This window comes from Pseudophryne corroboree, chromosome 11, assembly GCF_028390025.1.
Source record: "Pseudophryne corroboree isolate aPseCor3 chromosome 11, aPseCor3.hap2, whole genome shotgun sequence".
NCBI lineage: Eukaryota > Metazoa > Chordata > Amphibia > Anura > Myobatrachidae > Pseudophryne > Pseudophryne corroboree.
In genome coordinates, this window is record NC_086454.1 from 246,332,458 (window position 1) to 246,349,503 (window position 17,046).

General features: G+C 50.0%; 1 long non-coding RNA gene across 2 annotated transcripts in view; it reads left to right on the forward strand.

The window, feature by feature from the left end:
* The window catches only part of LOC134969396 (uncharacterized), a 348,300-nt gene that overhangs the window by 97,999 nt on the left and 233,255 nt on the right, over positions 1-17,046 (forward strand). The window contains exon 2 of one of the 2 annotated variants that reach the window (XR_010189470.1): positions 9,237-9,313. This is a non-coding gene — a long non-coding RNA (uncharacterized LOC134969396). The remainder of the gene's footprint in view (positions 1-9,236; positions 9,314-17,046) is intronic. The other variant, XR_010189471.1, reaches the window with a different exon arrangement.

The following is a 17,046-nucleotide window of genomic DNA, read 5'->3' on the forward strand; positions in this document are numbered from 1 at the left end:
ACCAACCTTTTGTGGTTCCGGTGTTTACAGATATCTCTGCTACCTCAAAATCCTTGGATGTTGTGAGGGTTTTGAAGATCTATGTAAACTGGACAGCCCGTCACAGGATATCTGACTCGCTGTTTGTTCTCTATGATCCCCCCCAAAAATGGGTGTCCTGCTTCCAAGCAGTCTATTGCTCGCTGGATCAGGTGTACTATCCAGCAGGCTTATTCTGCGGCAGGATTGCCGGTTCCTAAAGTACAGGCCCAATCAACTAGATCGATGGGTTCTTCCTGGGCGGCTGCCAGGGGTATCTCGGCTTTACAACTCTGCCGAGCAGCTACTTGGTCGGATTCAAACACGTTTGCTAAGTTCCACAAGTGCGATACTTTGGCCTCTGAGGACCTTCAGTTTGGTCAATCAGTTCTGCAGGAACCTCAGCACTCTCCCACCCGGTTTGGGAGCTGTGGTACATCCCCATGGTACTAATGTGGACCCCAGTATCCTCCAGGCCTTTTCTCATAATCCGTAGAGGATACTGGGCGCCCGCCCAGTGCTTCGTGTTTTCTGCACTGTTACTTGGTTAAGTATTGTTGTTGGTTCAGCAGTTGCTGTTCCTGCTCAAGTTTGGTTAGCTTGGCTTTCTGCTTTTCTCATACGTCCTAGAGGATGCTGGGGACGACATCAAGACCATGGGGTATAGACGGGATCCGCAGGAGACATGGGCACTCTAAAGACTTTTCATTGAGTGCGTACTGGCTCCTCCCTTTATGCCTCTCCTCCAGACCTCAGTTTTAGAAATGTGCCCAGGTCGACTGGATGCACTCTGAGGAGCACTACTGAGTTTCTCTGAAAAGACTTATGTTAGGTTTTTTATTTTCAGGGTGATCTGCTGGCATCAGACTCCCTGCTTCGTGGGACTGAGGGGGCAGAAGCAGGACCAACTTCCTCAGAGTTTCATGGCTCTGCTTCTGGCTGACAGGACACCATTAGCTCCTGAAGGGAACTGAACGCTAGCCGTGTCTAGATGCTCACTCCCACAGCACGCCGTCACCCCCCTCACAGAGCCAGAAATCAGAAGACTGGTTAGTATAAGAAGAATGATCTTCTATCAAGTAAGTGATGGCTGAGGTGCGGAGCGGCTGGCGGGAGCGCAGCGCACCATTGCTGCCCACACAAACAGGCACTGCAGGGGGGGGGGCCTGGGCAGCAAGAAAAATACCTCAAACTGGCTAAAAGTGGGCATAAGTTGCCGCTGGCACAGCCCTACCCCCGCCAGTATAAATATTACAGTGTTTTTATGAGTGTAAGGTGCGCCATTGCGGGGGCGGAGCTTCTTCCTCAGGCAGCCAGCACACTACTCAGTGCCATTTTCTCTCCTCAGGCTGCAGAGAACACGCTGGTCCTCTCCTCCTCTTCTGACAAGTACAGGGTGCTATTAAGTGAGGGCACAAAGCGATTGTGGTGCATTTGATAGTGTATATTACTATTTAAAAAACGCTGTTAGGCTGTGGACATACTGTGTTCACAGGAAATACTGGCGCTGGGATTGTGAACTGGCTGCTCCTATCCTGTGTCCCTCTGACAGATTTTACTGTGGGCCTGTCCCAAAATAATTCCCAGTGTGTCTGTTGGTGTGCTGTACACGTGTGAGGCATGTCTGAGGCAGGGAGTTCCTCCCCGGAGGAAGCCATTTTAGGGACACAGAGTTGTAATGTGGTGGCGCTACCGGCACACCAAGAGCCTGCATGGGTCAAAGAGATATGTGACAGTATGCATCTGATTAACCGTAGATTAGATAAGTCTGAATCTAAGGCTGCATGCTGGAGAAAATCTGTGGAAGATGTGATTTTTCAGGATGCTGTTATTCCTTATGCGGGCGGCCCCTCTGGGTCACATAAGAGACCATTTGCAAATCTTGTGTCTTGATTCTGACTCTTGTGTAGACGATAGTGAATCCAGAGAGATAGATCATAAATTGGCAAAAATATATACAATTTATGATTGTGGCTATAAGGGACGTGTTGGAGGTTACAGAAACCACTCCTGTACCTCAGGAGAAGGCATATTTATGTAAGGAAAAGAAGTCCGAAGTCACGTTCCCTCCTTCACACGAACTAAATGCTCTGTTTGAAGGGATGTGGGTGAATCCTGATAGAAGATTTCGTATTCCCAAAAGGATTCACATAGCTTACCCTTTCCCGGCTGAGGACAGGAAAAAGTGGGAGTCACCCCCTGTGTTAGACAGTGCACTTTCCAGGTTGACAAAGAAGGTAATTCTCCCTGCTCCTGGCACGGCTTCTTTTCAAGAGCCGGCAGACCGCAAAATGGAAACGACATTGAAATCCATTTGTTACCAATGGTACGCTGATCAGGCCCACTATTGCCTGCGCATGGGTGAGTCGCGCTATTGAAAAATGGTCAGAAAGCGCGTCATCAGAAATTGACACGATTGATAAAGATGAGATACTCCTTAAATTAGGGAATATCAAGGCAGTATCGGCTAGGCGGGCGTTGTGGATTCGCCAGTGGAACGCGGATGCAGATTCGAAAAGAAGCATAGAGGCTCGCCCATATAAAGTTGAGGCCTTATTTGGCGATGGCCTGGATGCGTTAGTCTCGGCGGCTACCGCGGGTAAGTCGACATTTTTGCCCTCTGCGCCTGCACCGGCAAAAAAGACCTATCACCCGCAAATGCAGTCCTTTCGGCCCAATAAATACAAAAAGACGAGAGGTTCCCCCTTCTTTGCAGGTAGGGGAAGGGGAAAGAAGCCCACAACAGCTCCAGGTTCCCAAGAGTAGACGTCTACCCCTACCTCTGCCAAATCCCCAGCATGACGCTGGAGCTCCCTTGCGGGAGGCCGCTCTGGTGGGGGCACGTCTCAGACTCTTGAGCCAGGATTGTATTCTGTCTGGCCTGGATCCCTGAGTGTTGCAAATAGTATCCCAGGGGTACAAGCTGGAGTTTCAAGACGTTCCCCCATGCCGAGTTTTCAAATCGACCTTGCCAGTTTCTCCGTCAGAAAGAAAGAGAAGCAGTAACAGCGGCAATCCAAAAATTATGTCAAGACCAGGTCATAGTCCTGGTACCGTTGTCACAACAAGGGAGGGGTTTTTATTTAAGCCTCTTTGTGGTTCCGAAGCCGGACGGCTCGGTCAGACCGATCCTAAATCTAAAGGATCTGAATTGTTACCTAAAAAGGTTCAAGTTCAATATGGAATCACTTCGGGCAGTGATTGCCAGTCTGGAGGAGGGGGACTACTTGGTGTCGGTGGATATAAAGGATGCTTACCTGCATGTTCCCATTTATCCTCCGCACCAGGCTTATCTGAGATTCGCGGTTCAGGATTGCCATTACCAATTCCAGACGTTACCTTTCGGTCTCTCCACGGCGCCGAGGGTATTCACCAAGGTGATGGCGGAGATGAGGGTTCTCCTTCGTCAGAAAGGTGTCAATATAATTCCTTATCTGGACGACCTCCTGATAAAGGCGAGATCCAGGGAGCAGTTGTTACAAAACATATCACTCTCTCTGTCTGTACTCCAACAACACGTAAATTACCCAAAGTCACAGTTGGAACCGACGACAAGGTTGTCTTTCCTCGGGATGATTCTGGACACAGAAGTTCAGAGAGTATTTCTTCCGCCGGAAAAGGCTCTGGAAATCCAGAAAATGGTAAAACAGATATTGAAACCATCAAGTGTGTCGATCCATCAGTGCATTCGGTTGTTGGGGAAGATGGTGGCGGCCTACGAGGCCATACAGTTTGGCAGGTTCCATGCCACAGTTCCAGTGGGACCTGTTGGACAAGTGGTCGGGGTCACACCTACACATGCACAGAAAGATAATCCTGTCGTCAAAAACCAGGATTTCGCTCCTGTGGTGGTTGCACAGCTCTCACCTGCTAGAGGGACGCAGGTTCGGGATTCAGGACTGGGTCCTGGTAACCACGTATGCTAGTCTCCGAGCCTGGGGAGCAGTCTCTCAGGGAGAAAACTTCCAGGGACGTTGGTCACAACAGGAAGCCTGCCTTCACATAAACGTTCTGGAGCTAAGAGCCATTTACTACGGCCTTCAACAAGCGGTACATCTTCTTCAAGACCGTCCCGTGCAGATCCAGTCGGACAATGTAACAGCAGTCGCATACATAAACAGGCAGGGCGGAACGAGAAGCAGAGTGGCAATGGTAGAGGCGACAAAAATCCTCTGCTGGGCAGAAAAACATCTACAAGCTCTGTCGGCAATATTCATTCCGGGAGTAGACAACTGGGAAGCAGACTTCCTCAGCAGACACGAACTCCATCCAGGAGAGTGGGGCCTCCACCAAGAAATCTTCGCAGAGGTGACAAGTCTTTGGGGAGTTCCTCAAATAGACATGATGGCGTCTCGTCTCAACAAGAAGCTTCAGAGATACTGTTCCAGGTCGAGAGACCTTCAAGCAGTAGCAGTGGATGCACTGGTGACCCAGTGGGTGTTTCTGTCAGTGTATGTCTTCCCTCCACTTCCGCTGATCCCAAAAGTACTCAGGATCATAAGAAAAACAAGGGTTCGAGCAATCTTCATTGCCCCAGACTGGCCAAGGAGGGCTTGGTACTCAGATCTTCAGCAGTTGCTCATAGAAGATCCTCTGCCTCTTCCTCCTCGAGAGGACCTGCTGCAGCAGGGGCCGTGCGTGTACCAAGACTTACCGCGGCTACGTTTGACGGCATGGCTGTTGAGCGCCATATCCTAGCCAGGAAGGGTATTCCCGAGGAGGTCACCCCCACCCTTATTCAGGCCAGAAAGGGAGTAACGTCAAAACATTACCACCGTATTTGGAGAAAATGTGTCTTGGTGTGAATCCAAGAAGGCTCTTATGGAAGAGTTTGAGTTGGGACGTTTTCTCCATTTTTTGCAGGATGGTGTGAAGGCGGGCCTCCGGTTGGGATCAATCAAGGTTCAGATTTCAGCCTTGTCAGTGTTCTTCCAGAAACAATTGGCCTCTCTTCCGGAGGTTCAGACCTTTGTGAAAGGGGTTCTGCACATCCAGCCTCCATTTGTGCCTCCAGTGGCACCATGGGACCTTAACGTGGTATTGCAGTTCCTTCAATCGGATTGGTTTGAGCCTCTACATAAGATAGAGTTGAAGTTTCTCACTTGGAAAGTGGTGATGCTTTTGGCTTTGGCATCCGCAAGGCGGGTGTCTGAATTGGGGGCCTTGTCTCACAAGAGCCCTTACCTGATCTTCCATGAAGATAGGGCAGAGTTGAAGACTCGTCAACATTTTCTTCCGAAGGTGGTTTCATCTTTCCACATAAACCAACCTATTGTAGTGCCAGTAGTTACTGACACATTCACTGATTCAAAATCTCTAGATGTGGTTAGAGCTTTGAAAATCTATGTCGCTAGAACGGCTCGTATACGGAAAACAGAGGCTCTGTTTGTGCTGTATGCTCACAACAAGATTGGCTGTCCTGCTTCCAAGCAGACTATTGCACATTGGATTAGAAATACGATTCAGCAAGCTCATACTACGGCTGGTTTGCCGTTACCGACGTCGGTAAAGGGTAACTCCACTAGGAAGGTGGGCTCATCCTGGGCGGCTGCCCGGGGGTCTCGGCATTACAACTTTGGCGAGCAGCTACTTGGTCAGGGTCAAACACATTTGCTAAGTTCTACAAGTTTGACACCTTGGCCAATTAGGACCTCAAGTTTGGTCAATCGGTGCTGCAGGGTCATCCGCACTCTCCCGCCCGTACTGGAGCTTTGGTATAGACCCCATGGTCTTGATGTCATCCCCAGCATCCTCTAGGACGTATGAGAAAATAGGATTTTGATAACCTACCGGTAAATCCTTTTCTCCTAGTCCGTAGAGGAAGCTGGGCGCCCGTCCCCGTGCGTACTTTACCTGCAGTTTAGTTATTAGAGTTACACAAGTTGTGTTTTCATGGTTTCAGCATGTTGCTGCAATTGGTTCATGCCTGTTGGCGTGTGTTATGTTGAATGCCATGTGTGCGGCATGGTTGAGGGTGTGAGTTGGTAGATATCTCACCACTAGTTAAGTAATTCCTTTCCTCGAAATGTCAGTCTCCCTGGGCACAGCTCCTACAACTGAGGTCTGGAGGAGGGGCATAGAGGGAGGAGCCAGTTTGCACCCAATGAAAAGTCTTTAGATTGCCCATGTCTCCTGCGGATCCCGTCTATACTCCATTTACCTTTTATCTTTGTGAAAAAGATGCAATTTAACAAATTGCTAATTTACTAAGGATTCAATTGCTTAAAAGTTGCATGTCAAATGCGACTTTCTACTCCAAATCACAGCAGTTCAGCATCAGTGCAAACATCGACCAAATAACATTGGTGTCATTGGAAATCGTGAAGTTACTAAAAATCTACTTTGTCAAAATGCTCCACCTCACACCAAAACCGCAACAAAGTCACACCTCAGTGCACAACTACCAAAAAACCAACATGTGAAATCCATTGTAATTAACACTAAAGGTGAGTACACTCTTAGCGATATAGTGAACAATGGCCCTCATTCCGAAATTTAGCACAGCTACGATCATTCACACTGACAGGTGGGGGGACGCCCACCAAAGGGCTAGTCCGCCCCTCATGTCAGTGCCTTTGCACTTCAAGAGTAGCTCCCGTCCAGCGCAGCTTTAGCGTGCTGGCCGGGAGCTACTCGTCGCTCCCCGGGCCGCAGCGGCTGCGGGCTACTCCCCGCACGGTCCGGCCACGCCGCGCCCACGAAACGGCGGCCAAACCATGCCTCCTCCCACCCAGCGACCGCCTCTTCCTGTCAATCAGGCAGAGGCGATCGCAGCCCAGCAACGCCCTTCGGCCGTCTGGCATGTACCTGTTCGCTCGGCTGCGATAAAAAGCAGTGAGCAAACGGGTCAGAGTGACCCCCAGTGGGCCTAATTCAGACCTGAACGCAAAAGCAAAATCTTTCTCTAATGGGCAAAACCATGTGCACTGCAGGGGAGGCATATATAACGTGCAGAGAGAGTTAGATTTGGGTGGGTTATAATGTTTCTGTGCAGGATAAATACTGGATGCTTTATTTTTACACTGCAATTTAGATTTCTGCTTGAACACACCCCACCCAAATCTAACTCTCTCTGCACGTGTTATATCTGCCCCCCATCCCCTTCCTGCAGTGTCTATTGTTTTGCCCATTATAGAACAATTTTTTTTTTAAAGGCAAAATCCGCCCTGCCCTTTCTGCGGCGCCCTGTTAAAGCAGCCTGCCCGCTATCTGCTCTCCCAGCGTGTATAGATGCCATGCGTATTACGGGAGAGCGCTTGGGGAAGCCCAGCACCTCCGTAGGTGCTAGGCACGCCCACTTTAGTCTGTTGGGGCCCCACTGGCCGCTCTAAAGATGTCTTAGAGTCACGCCCCCAATTTGCATAGCCATGCTCAGTTTTCAGACGCGCACACAAGTGCCCCCACAGACCGGCGCCCTGCCCTCAAAAATTCCTAGGGGAAACACTAGCCCAGTGTGTATGCCGCCGAAGACGAGCGGTGCGCGGCCCCCGCTGGTCGTTAATGACACTTGGTCTCGGGCCTGCATGCAGCTCAATTTGGATTCATCATCCAAAGCTGCATGCTCCGGCCGGCCGTGGCATGACGTGACTGTGCGATATCATTAGTGATATCGCACAGTGTGTATGCCCACCTTCATGCAGCCCGGCCCGGGAGGGGAAAAACTAGGCGATGTCCCTCACTGAGCACATCGCCTAGTGTGTACCCACCATTAATCAGTCAGAATGCTAATAAAAGCCCACCCACTCATCTGCAGCACTCACTGTCTACTCTCAGCCATGGCACAGGCAGGTTATGGAAGTAGCTGGGATGCAGGTAGAGATTTCATGTGGGGGGCAAGTAGTTAGTTAAAAAGACCAGTTCATTAGTGTTCCAGTTCCTCCTGTGGGTTTTAGGATAAAACATTAATGTAAGTCCCCAGCAATCTTTTTTAGTATGTACTGCTGCTGGTGGTCATAGGTGCAGTCACATACTGTATAAGTGAAGTTAGTTTTGCAGGAAGTCGGATGTAGGACACTGATTTTATATATATATATATATATATATATATATATATATATATATATATATATATTGTAATGTGTTCACACACACACACTCAGGAGCCATGAACCAGGTTTCCTCTGACACCTATGGCGCTTCCCACTTGTCTGTGTTTTTTGCCGACAGAGGTCTTGCCGTCAAGGCACTGGTGTGCCGTGTTGTTCTCTGGAGTTCTTGAGGTCTGTGTACCTTCCTTGGGCGGGTCCAATTTGATTTGATCAGTCAATGGCTGTTCTTTGTCAGGTACAAGTGTCTTCATAGTGGACATGATTTCGAACAACACTATCCTGAGCTCTGATCGGAGTAGCTGCCTTTTATTCCAGTGCTCCAATCCGCCACTGGCATTTGCCTATAATGCCTATGCTTAGGGCCAACTCTGTCGATGACTTGTGATGCTAATTCAGGTGCAACTTGTGCTGGGATTTGAGGTGTGACTAATGGTGCAAGTGGCGGCATGGTGTTGGAGTAGAACTTGTGACACATTCAAGTACGAAATCTGCAGCAACTTCCCTTATGAAAAAAACCAAATCAAAACAAAACAAACACGCCACAATGCAACTCAATACACCATCAGAAGACAAAGGGGGTAATTCAGATCTGATCGCTGCTGTGTGTTTTTGCACCACGGGCGTTCAGATCCTAACTGCGCATGCGTATGCACCGCAATGCGCATGCGCATCGGACAGCTACAACGGGCTTCGCCGGTCAGTCACGGGATGGTGCCAAGGATCCATTCGCACGTGTGTACGCAAGGTGATTAACAGGAAGAGGCCATTTGTGGGTGGCAACTGACCGTTTACAGGAGTGTCCAAGCGTTTTGAGGGAGGGTGTCTGACGTCGGCTCCGGCCCCGATCAGCAGGATTCAATCGCACTGGAAGAGTAAGTCCTGAGCTGCGCAGAGACTGCACAAACTGATTTTTCGCAGCTCAGCTACACATAGGAACGCACAGTTGCACAGCGAAAATACAGTCCCCCTGTAGCGGCGACTATCTGATCGCAAGACAGCAAAAAACGCAGCCCAGTGATCAGATCTGAATTACCCCGAAAGGCACAAATGTAAACGCTTGTTAGTAAATGTGAGCTTTTTGTTCCGGTGATTAGGGGTGACAAGCGGTGACTTAGGGATTTGTTAAATCACCCAAAACCGATTCTTATTAAATTGTCCCCTTGGTTTCAGAAGGCGCTTCTTCCTGTCACAGCAGAGGAACACAGAACCCCCAAATCCCTAATACAAGGCGGACCCCTGGAAGTGAAGTAACGTTTGAATTTATTAACCTGCAGTGTGATTCTCCAGAAGGTGAACTTAAAGGGGCTAATTCAGACCTGATCGTAGATGTGCTAATTTAGCACATCTACGATCAGCTTCCCTGACATGCAGGGGACGCCCAGAAGAGGCCTGGTCTGCTCCGCATGTCAGGCCCTGCACAGGCAGCACAAGTACAAAAGCATTGCACTGAGGCAATGCTTTTGTACTTGAAGAGTAGCTCCCCACCAGGGCAGCTCCTGCGCGCTTGCAGGGAGCTACTTGTTGCTGTGAGGGTCACAGCGGCTCTGTTTGAAGTCACGTAGCTGCCGCGGCCGCCCCCCTTCCCAACTGTCTGGACACGCCTGCGTTGCCCGGACCGTGCCCCTTAAATGGCGACCAAACGCCGACAGCCCGCCCAGCGACCGCCTCTGCCTGTCAATCAGACAGAGGCGATCACAGGGCTGAGACAGCCGTCGGCGCATGCGCATTTCAGACCTGATCACTGCTGTGAAAAAACGATCAGGTCTGAATTAGCCCCAAAGTCCCATGCATCATATGCTTTTATTTTCTTTTTTTTCTTTTATACTGGTATGTTAAGAAATTTTTGTTATATTAAAACTTAATTGCTTAGTAGCAATGCCTTACACCAGAGGTTCTCAAACTCGGTCCTCGGGGGCCCACACAGTGCATGTTTTGCAGGTCTCCTCACAGAATCGCAAGTGAAATAATTAGCTCCACCTGTGGACCTTTTAAAATGTGTCAGTGAGTAATTAATACACCTGTGCACCTGCTGGGTTACCTGCAAAACATGCACTGTGTGGGCCCCCGAGGACCGAGTTTGAGAACCTCTGCCTTACACTATAACTTAAGACCCACTAAAATCTTGGTATTTTGGAGAAGTATTTCTGCAGCTGTCCCGTGCATCACGGAGAATCGCCCTGCAACACTTTATCACTGTAAACTGTTTAAATGTAAGGAGTCAATAATAGGTGCAAGATAAAACAATCTTTCAATTGCGTAATCCAGTTGAGGCAACAATTATCCAAATGCTTGGATTTGTATACGTGAATGCAGACATATTTTCTCCTTCGACGTAGAGGATGCTGGGGACTCCAAAAGGACCATGGGGTATAGACCGGATCCGCAGGAGACATGGGCACACTATAAGACTTTGAATGGGTGTGAACTGGCTCCTCTCTCTATGCCCCTCCTCCAGACCTCAGTTAGATTCTGTGCCCAGAGGAGACTGGTCACACTCTAGGGGAGCTCTACTGAGTTTCTCTAAAAATACTTTTGTTAGGTTTATTATTTTCAGGGAGCACTGCTGGCAGCAGGCTCCCTTCTTCGTGGGACTGAGGGGAGAGAAGCAGACCTACTTCTGTGAGTTGATAGGCTCTGCTTCTTAGGCTACTGGACACCATTAGCTCCAGAGGGTCTGATCACTTGGGTCGCCTAGCTGCTCGTTCCCGGAGCCGCGCCGCCGTCCCCCTCACAGAGCCAGAAGATTGAAGACAGGTGAGTAACCGAAGCAAAGAAAACGTCTGAAGGCTTCAGAAGACTTCAGTCTTCCTGAGGTACCGCGCAGCACTACATGGGTGCAGGGCGCATGGGGGCCGCCCTGGGCAGCAATATAAACCTCATTTTAAGGTACTGGCACAGTGTATCAGTGCATAGGCACTGTTAGGAGACCCCCGCCAGTGAAAATTAAAGCGGGACCGAAGCGCGCCATGTAGGGGGCGGGGCTTCGTCCTTCAGCTCTGACCAGCGCCATTTTCTCTCCACAGCTTGCTGCAGAGATGCTGCTCCCGGCCCTTCACTGCTGTCACAAGTAACAGGGTGCTAAACACAAGGGGGGGGGGGGCACATAAAATTGGCGTTGGTTGTTTATATAAACAAGCGCTTATAGGTCTGGGGCATTGTGCTTTTTTCAGACCGGTGGGGCGCTGGGTGCGAGCTGGCAAACTCCTCTGTCTCTCTGAAAGTCCTTACTGTGGGTCTGTCCCCTTTAGCCCAGTGTGTTTGGGGGTGTCGGTACGTAGGTGTCGACATGGCAGAAACTGAATGCTCTTCCCAGGAGGAGGTTAGTGTGAGAGCTGAACAGAATGAAGGAGTGACTCTTTCGGCACCGCCGACTGCTGATTGGGTTGAAATGTGGAGTGTGTTGAATAACAGTGTGGCTTTATTGCATAAGAGGTTAGACAAATCTGAGTCTCCTAACCAAGCATGGAGACAATCCATGGGAGACGTGGTACCACTCACTCAGGCCCCCTCGGCATCCCAAAAACGTTCATGTGCCCAGATAGCTGACACTGATACCGACACGGATTCCGATTCCAGTGTCGACTATAATGATGAAAAGTTGCATCCTAAGGTGGCTAAGAGTAAATTCAATACATGATTTTGGCGATAAAGGACGTGTTACATATCACGGAAGACCCCACTGTCCCTGAGACAAGGGACTGTATGTATAAGGGGAAGAAACCGGAGGTAACGTTTCCTTCCTCTCGTGAACTGAATGCCCTTTTTGAAAAAGCCTGGGAAACGCCAGACAAGAGGTGGCACATTCCCAGGAGAATTGCTATGGCATACCCGTTTCCTTCTCAGGATAGGGTTGGGTGGGAGACAACACCCACGGTGGACTCTCTGGCGCGATTGTCCAAGAAGGTGGCGTTACCATCTCCTGAAATGGCGACCCTTAAGGATCCTGCTGATCGTAGGCAGGAGGCTACCTTGAAATCTATTTATGTCATGACAGTACGCTGCTCAGGCTGGCTGTTGCTTCGGCGTGGGTGAGTAACGCGATTGAAAAGTGTGCAGATAACTTGTCATCGGAAATAGACACCCTGGATAGGGATAGCGTGCTTTTGACTCTGGGTCATATCAGGGACGCTGCAGTCTATCTGAAGGAGACGGCGAGAGATATTGGCCTGTTGGGATCAAGGGCCAATGCCGTGGCAGTCTCGGCTAGAAGGGCGTTGTGGACTCATCAATGGAATGGTGATGCTGATTCTAAGAAGGCTATGGAGGCTCTGCCCTATAAGGGTGGAGTTTTGTTTGGTGAAGGCCTCGCGGACCTGGTTTCTACAGCTACCGCGGGTAAGTCCTCTTTTCTCTAACGTCCTAGTGGATGCTGGGGACTCCGAAAGGACCATGGGGAATAGCGGCTCCGCAGGAGACTGGGCACAAAGTAAAAGCTTTAGGACTAGCTGGTGTGCACTGGCTCCTCCCCCTATGACCCTCCTCCAAGCCTCAGTTAAGATTTTGTGCCCGAACGAGAAGGGTGCAATCTAGGTGGCTCTCCTGAGCTGCTTAGAGTAAAAGTTTAAATAGGTTTTTTATTTTCAGTGAGACCTGCTGGCAACAGGCTCACTGCATCGAGGGACTAAGGGGAGAAGAAGCGAACTCACCTGCGTGCAGAGTGGATTGGGCTTCTTAGGCTACTGGACATTAGCTCCAGAGGGACGATCACAGGCCCAGCCATGGATGGGTCCCGGAGCCGCGCCGCCGGCCCCCTTACAGATGCTGAAGCAAGAAGAGGTCCATAAATCGGCGGCAGAAGACTTTCCTGTCTTCATAAGGTAGCGCACAGCACTGCAGCTGTGCGCCATTGCTCTCAGCACACTTCACACTTCGGTCACTGAGGGTGCAGGGCGCTGGGGGGGGGCGCCCTGGGAAGCAATGAATTTACCTTATTTGGCAAAAAATACATCACATATAGCTCCTGGGCTATATGGATGTATTTAACCCCTGCCAGTTTTCCAGTAAAAAGCGGGAGAAGAGCCCGCCGTGAAGGGGGCGGGGCCTATCTCCTCAGCACACAGCGCCATTTTTCCCACACAGCTCCGCTGGTAGGAAGGCTCCCAGAATCTCCCCTGCACTACAGAAACAGGGTAAAAAAGAGAGGGGGGCACTTATTTGGCAAAATAACAGATTTAAGCAGCTATAAGGGATAGACACTTATTGTAAGGTTGTCCCTATACATATATAGCGCTCTGGTGTGTGCTGGCAAACTCTCCCTCTGTCTCCCCAAGGGGCTAAGTGGGTCCTGTCCTCTCTCAGAGCATTCCCTGTGTGTGTGCTGGGTGTCGGTACGTGTGTGTCGACATGTATGAGGAGGAAAATGATGTGGAGGCGGAGCAATTGCCTATAATGGTGATGTCACCCCCTAGGGAGTCGACACCTGAATGGATGGCCGTAATTAAGGAATTACGTGACAGTGTCGGCACGTTACAGAAAACTGTTGACGACATGAGACAGCCGGCAGCTCAGTTAGTGCCTGTCCAGGCGTCTCAAACACCGTCAGGGGCTATTAAACGCCCGTTACCTCAGTGGGTCGACACGGACCCAGACACAGACACTGACTCCAGTGTCGACGGTGAAGAAACAAACGTATTTTCCAGTAGGGCCACACGTTACATGATCACGGCAATGAAGGAGGTTTTGCACATCTCTGATACTGCAAGTACCAGAAAAAGGGGTATTATGTGGGGTGTGAAAAAACTACCCGTAGTTTTTCCTGAATCAGATGAATTGAATGAAGTGTGTGATGAAGCGTGGGTTACCCCCGACAAAAAACTGCTAATTTCTAAAAAATTATTGGCACTATATCCCTTCCCACCAGAGGTTAGGGCTCGTTGGGAAACACCCCCTAGGGTGGATAAGGCGCTCACACGCTTATCAAAACAAGTGGCGTTACCGTCTCCAGAAACGGCCGCCCTTAAGGAGCCAGCAGATAGGAGGCTGGAAAATATCCTTAAAAGTATATACACACATACTGGTGTTATACTGCGACCAGCAATCGCCTCAGCCTGGATGTGCAGTGCTGGGGTGGCTTGGTCGGATTCCCTGACTGAAAATATTGATACCCTGGACAGGGACAATATATTATTGACTATAGAGCATTTAAAGGATGCATTCCTATATATGCGAGATGCACAGAGAGACATTTGCACTCTGGCATCAAGAGTAAGTGCGATGTCCATTTCTGCCAGAAGAGGATTATGGACGCGACAGTGGTCAGGGGATGCGGATTCCAAACGGCATATGGAAGTATTGCCGTATAAAGGGGAGGAGTTATTTGGGGGCGGTCTATCGGACCTGGTGGCCACGGCAACGGCTGGGAAATCCACCTTTTTACCCCAAGTCACCTCGCAGCAGAAAAAGATACCGTCTTTTCAGGCTCAGTCCTTTCGTCCCCATAAGGGCAAGCGGGCAAAAGAAGCCCTCCCCCGCTTCTGCCAAGTCCTCAGCATGACGCTGGGGCCTTACAAGCGGACTCAGGCACGGTGGGGGCCCGTCTCAAGAATTTCAGCGCGCAGTGGGCTCACTCGCAAGTGGACCCCTGGATCCTGCAGGTAGTATCTCAGGGGTACAAATTGGAATTCGAGACTTCTCCCCCTCGCCGGTTCCTGAAGTCTGCTTTACCAACGTCTACCCCCGACAGGGAGGCGGTATTGGAAGCCATTCACAAGCTGTATTCCCAGCAAGTGATAATCAAGGTACCCCTCCTACAACAGGGAAAGGGGTATTACTCCACGCTGTTTGTGGTACCGAAGCCGGACGGCTCGGTGAGACCCATTTTAAATCTGAAAGCCTTGAACACTTACATAAAAAGGTTCAAGTTCAAGATGGAGTCACTCAGAGCAGTGATAGCGAACCTGGAAGAAGGGGACTACATGGTGTCTCTGGACATCAAGGATGCTTACCTCCATGTCCCAATTTGCCCTTCTCACCAAGGGTACCTCAGGTTTGTGGTACAGAACTGTCACTATCAGTTTCAGACGCTGCCGTTTGGATTGTCCACGGCACCCCGGGTCTTTACCAAGGTAATGGCCGAAATGATGATTCTTCTTCGAAGAAAAGGCGTCTTAATTATCCCTTACTTGGACGATCTCCTGATAAGGGCACGGTCCAGAGAACAGTTAGAGGTCGGAGTAGCACTATCTCAAATAGTACTACGACAGCACGGATGGATTCTAAATATTCCAAAATCGCAGCTGATTCCGACGACACGTCTGCTGTTCCTAGGGATGATTCTGGACACAGTACAGAAAAAGGTGTTTCTCCCGGAAAAGAAAGCCAGGGAGTTATCCGACCTAGTCAGGAAACTCCTAAGACCAGGCCAGGTGTCAGTGCATCAGTGCACAAGGGTCCTGGGAAAGATGGTGGCTTCTTACGAAGCGATTCCATTCGGCAGATTCCACGCAAGAACTTTTCCGTTGGATCTGCTAGACAAATGGTCCGGATCGCATCTTCAAATGCATCAGCGGATAACCCTGTCTCCGAGTACAAGGGTGTCTCTCCTGTGGTGGTTACAGAGTGCTCATCTCCTAGAGGGCCGCAGATTCGGCATTCAGGATTGGGTCCTGGTGACCACGGATGCCAGCCTGAGAGGCTGGGGAGCAGTCACACAGGGAAAAAATTTCCAGGGCTTGTGGTCAAGCATGGAAACGTCACTTCACATAAATATCCTGGAACTAAGGGCCATTTACAATGCCCTAAGTCAGGCAAGGCCTCTGCTTCAGGGTCAGCCAGTATTGATCCAGTCGGACAACATCACGGCAGTCGCCCACGTAAACAGACAGGGCGGCACAAGAAGCAGGAGGGCAATGACGGAAGTGGCAAGGATTCTTCGCTGGGCGGAAAATCATGTGATAGCACTGTCAGCAGTGTTCATTCCGGGAGTGGACAACTGGGAAGCAGACTTCCTCAGCAGACACGATCTTCACCCGGGGGAGTGGGGACTTCACCCAGAAGTCTTCCACATGATTGTAAACCGTTGGGAAAAACCAAAGGTGGACATGATGGCGTCTCGCCTCAACAAAAAACTGGACAGATATTGCTCCAGGTCAAGGGACCCTCAGGCAATAGCTGTGGACGCTCTGGTAACACCGTGGGTGTACCGGTCAGTGTATGTGTTCCCTCCTCTTCCTCTCATACCAAAAGTACTGAGAATCATAAGAAGGAGAGGAGTAAAGACTATACTCGTGGCTCCGGATTGGCCAAGAAGGACTTGGTACCCGGAAATTCAAGAGATGCTCACGGAAGACCCGTGGCCTCTACCTCTAAGACAGGACCTGCTCCAGCAGGGACCATGTCTGTTCCAAGACTTACCGCGGCTGCGTTTGACGGCATGGCGGTTGAACGCCGGATCCTGAAGGAAAAAGGCATTCCGGATGAAGTCATCCCTACCCTGATCAAAGCCAGGAAGGATGTAACCGTACAACATTATCACCGTATTTGGCGTAAATATGTTGCGTGGTGCGACGCCAGGAAGGCCCCTACGGAGGAATTTCAACTGGGTCGATTCCTGCATTTCCTGCAAACAGGACTGTCTATGGGCCTCAAATTAGGGTCCATTAAGGTTCAAATTTCGGCCCTGTCGATATTCTTCCAAAAAGAACTAGCTTCTGTTCCTGAAGTTCAGACGTTTAAAGGGAGTACTGCATATACAGCCTCCTTTTGTGCCTCCAGTGGCACCTTGGGATCTCAATGTAGTGTTGGGATTCCTAAAATCACATTGGTTTGAACCACTCACCACTGTGGACTTGAAATATCTCACATGGAAAGTGGTAATGCTGTTAGCCCTGGCTTCAGCCAGGCGTGTATCAGAATTGGCGGCTTTATCCTATAAAAGCCCTTACCTAATTTTTCATACGGACAGGGCAGAATTGAGGACTCGTCCTCAATTTCTCCCTAAGGTGGTTTCAGCATTTCACTTAAACCAACCTATTGTGGTGCC